Source organism: Halichoerus grypus, chromosome X (genome assembly GCF_964656455.1).
Source record: "Halichoerus grypus chromosome X, mHalGry1.hap1.1, whole genome shotgun sequence".
NCBI lineage: Eukaryota > Metazoa > Chordata > Mammalia > Carnivora > Phocidae > Halichoerus > Halichoerus grypus.
The window spans coordinates 102117416-102121473 of NC_135727.1; the positions used below are offsets into that span (position 1 = coordinate 102117416).

Below are 4058 nucleotides of genomic sequence, written 5' to 3' on the forward strand. Positions count from 1 at the left end.
GTTAACAGAAGGTTGTCCCCAGGGGGCACCTGGCTGGCTCAGTTGGTTGAGCATCTGCCTTAGGCCCAGGTCATGATCCAGGGTCCTGGGATCGAGCTCCGGGTCAGGCTCCCTGCTCAGCGGCGAGTCTGCTTCTCCCTCTCCCTTTACCTGCCCCTCCCCCTGCTTGTGCGCTGGCACGCTCGCTTGCACATGCGCGCTCTCTCTCCCTGTCAAATAAATAAAATCTTAAAAAAAAAAAAAAAAAGGTTGTCCCCAGGTTGGAAGGAGTAGGAAGAATAGCATGGGCTCTGGAAGAATTCAAACAGGAGGTCTAGTCCCAACTCTGTCCCGTACTAGGCCTGTGATTTGTGAACATTCACAAACTTTCTAAGCCTCACGTTCTTCGTCTTGAAATGGGCTTGATCAGCCCTGTCTTGTATGCATGACCATTAGAATGTATGTGTTGTATGTCAAGCCCCTGGCACAGTGCACGGTGCATGGTGTGTGTGGGGTCTTTGATGATCGGCAATTACTACTATGATGATTTTGACCCCAGACGTTAGTGCCTTCCTCTCTGGGACTTGTTAACCCAGGAGATGTCAGAGAATACACAGTGTTCTAGGACACGGCACACCAAACCAGCCCAAATGGCTGCTTAACAAGAAAACCTTAGTAAATCTTCCCCAGTGGAGGATATATTATTTAACTTGGGTTTGGGGGAGTAGTTCTCAGCTGAACACAACTCCACACTCCTAGAATTTGTGTCAAGGACCAACTCGTTCCTTCCCTCCCAGCTGCCCCTCCAATAATCCATCTCTACTTTCATTCACTTACCTCCTCGAAAAATCTAGGCCTTGCTTAGAGTTTGCCAAAGTGTATTGAACATAACCCATTTAATGAATGGTATAGGCTCTGGATCTCTGAGCCCAGGGCAGAGTGCCAGCCCAGTGGCTTTTGGGTATCTCACCTCAAGGAAATGTCACCCTCATTTCTCACAAACTCCTTGAAGATGATGTTCATGAAACACCCAACTGCGCTTGAGCAAGAATGCAGGATAGCTTCCATTCTTGTCCCAGGTGGGATCTGGTCCAACCCATAATCCCAAAGTAGCCGCTAAGAACAGTTTTCATTCTCAACCCTGAGACACACCATTTGAGGGTCTGACCCATTCACCACTCCCATAGCCTCAACTAGTGTACCACAGCTTAATTTAAAATTACCTCCCACTGAAGGGCTTGTAATTTCCCAAGTCCACAGCCTGTCTCAGGATATTTATACTTGACTGCCTTCATATGGAACCCCCCCAACCTCTTCATTCCTTTTTACTTTTTCTTTTGGTATTAAAGGATACTCAACCATTATTTTCTTTACATGATTCTTGCTCCTAGAATCTAAAATCTATGGGCAGGTAGTGAGTCTTGTTTATCCTAGCATCCCCACTACTAACACAGTGCTTTCCAAAAGGCAGATGCTGAATTAATATTTGGATATAAATGAGCCAGTGTACCTGGGGTATAATTTATTAATATTTATTTTTCACATGTTCTTAAATAATCCAGAATCCAAGCAAATGTCTGTATATGTCATTTAATTTTACAGAACAGCAGATTGGGAGGGTTAAGAGAGGCTAAGAATTGGCCATCTTTTGGTATCTTTTGACCATCTTTAGGGTTTTTTTTCTTGATCCCAACTATTTTACTGCTGAACTCTTTGACACTTCCAAAGAAAGGCCTATTTGAATATCATTGACCTTTTCCAGATGACAAAATAAGATGGTCCGTTTTGTTTTACAAACAAGCAAAACTTGTATTCTTAAGTTTCGTAAGTAGTAATAAACGTATGACCAGTGTCATTCATAAACTTAAGATTCTAAAGCTAATAAAATGGTGTATTAAAGGGCACAACATCTGAAACCAAACTCCCCTCCCCCCACCCATGAAGAAGATAAACCTCCCCGTGAACTATATAGAAAAGGGACACAGAGATGTTATGCGCGGTGTTCCCTACAGCCACACCACAGCACTCCACTACTTAGAAGGTTGACTGATAATTTTAATGACGAAGTGAGGAATCTGCCTCCCACCCCACTAGGGCTGGGCGGGCCGGGAGGGGATGCCAGATCCTGCACCGGAATGGGCACTGCCCATGGCACTAGCGCCCTCCTTGGCTGCTGGTCTGGCTCGGGCTCTCTCTGCTTGATCTCTCAAAGCCTCCTCATACTGGGATGGGAAGCACCTGGGGTCGGACTCATGGATCTTCGTCAAAAATTCCAGCAATTTCATCTTGCTGACTTCAGCGTGGGCTCTGGGGCCCCACAGGAACTCGTAGCGTGGAGGATCACTGTTGGCCACCTGGCGGTACTCCAGGTACTCTTCTTGTACCAGATCTTGGGTGATGAACTCCCTGGGCTCCCCAATGATGAAGTGCTTCCTCCCAGCATATAAGTCCATCATATTCAGCACTTCCCAGATCTCTTCCTCAGTGGCACAATTGCCCTTCATGAAGATCACGCCCAGGACAATTATCAGGAGGCTGGCCTTGGGCATGCTGTCCTCATCACCGAGCCTTGAATCGTAAGTGAGGCCCAGTTTGTTGACAAGGACATAAGTGTGGCTGGTGGGGTCCACCTCATTCATATCAACACCAAAGACCAGCTCTATGCGCTCGGAGGCTTTCCTGAGGATCTCAGGGAAGTCATCATTGCACTCTTGGATAACATCAATCATATCTGCCCTTGTGATGGGCTCTTTCATTTGATACTTGTGCAGCAGGAACTGCACCAGCATCATCACCTTGTCATCTTCAGGGTCTATCTGGAAGTTCTCCAAGTCGGACAGGGACCCCGATGAAGAAGTTAAACTATCTTCGTCTTCTTGGCTGCTGGAGCCCTCATCTGATTTGCTTGGTGAGATGGCCGTGATGACAGTGTAAGATGAGTAGTCATTCTGAGGACCCAAGGGAGTGGTGGACATTCCAGCAGCCAGAGCTTCCTCCATGTTCCCAGGCATCAGAGGACAAATGGAAGGAGAGGCCTCCTCCACAGCCTTGGAGACCTGTGTAGCCTCCAGGCCTTGGATATCACTGGGGGCACAGTGTTGTTCCTGTGTGCAGCTTGGGATCTCCTGACCCTGAGACATGCTCACTTCTGTTAGTGGTAGCAGGCAGGAATATGGGCAGAAGGGTGGATGATAGGGGACCACAACCTAGGGAGAAAGGGAGGATGTGAGTGGCCTCATCTGGTAAACTCAACTGTGGCAGCTCTGATGAAGAGTGTCTCCACCCATCTTTTCCTGAGAACAGTGCTCTAGAGCCTCACAGGTCTCCTTTCCTGACCTGCAAGAAGCTGGAGGAGGAAGTGAAAAGGCTCCTCAGGGTGCAGCCGGCTGACACAGCCAAGGCTTCCCACGGCTGACAACAGGGTAGGTAGGGTTCGGCTCTGTGGGATCCTTTCTGTTTTAGAGTGAGTGGCCCCCTCTGTCTTTGTTCAAAGTCCTCATTGTGACCCCAGGGAGTATCTGGGACTCCACCCTCTACACACCCAAGGATTATCACCTCAGAAAGAGACCTTAATCTCCTTGAGCCTCTTGAGTTAAAAAGCAAAGGCTTGCCTCTGACTGACAACACTTCTCAGAGCCTCTCAGCTCTGAGAGACAAATACCAAGGGAAAGGAAGTAGGGGGGTGCCTCATTAGGTCACACCCTCCTTGGCCTCCCAGAGGTGACAGAGGAAGGCAGCCATCTGTTGGGGGCTCTGTTGTTCTGGCATGTGTGGTCCCCTCCAGCCTCACTTGAGGTCCTAACTTTGACCTTGACAGAGATGAAGATAACTTCTGTCTGCTCACTTGAGACAACAGTCCTCAAACTCCCAAAGCCAAAGTCAGAAGGCACCAAAGTCTGTCAACTATTCCAGGGCCTACCCAGTCTGACAATAGGAATAGGGCTCTGTAGAGCTCCCGCTATTCTGGAGTGTGTGATTCCCTCCAGTCTCTACTCAGCATCTTACTTGGATTCCTGGCAGGGCCTGGGATTCATTTTTCTGCTTACTTGAGGCTGGACCTCTCAAGGTCTTCACCATCC

General features: G+C 48.3%; 1 pseudogene; it reads right to left on the minus strand.

Moving 5' to 3' along the window:
• Window positions 1–2069: 2069 nt before the first annotated feature.
• Window positions 2070–3176, minus strand: LOC118535954 (melanoma-associated antigen B16 pseudogene; annotated as a pseudogene).
• Window positions 3177–4058: the final 882 nt, after the last annotated feature.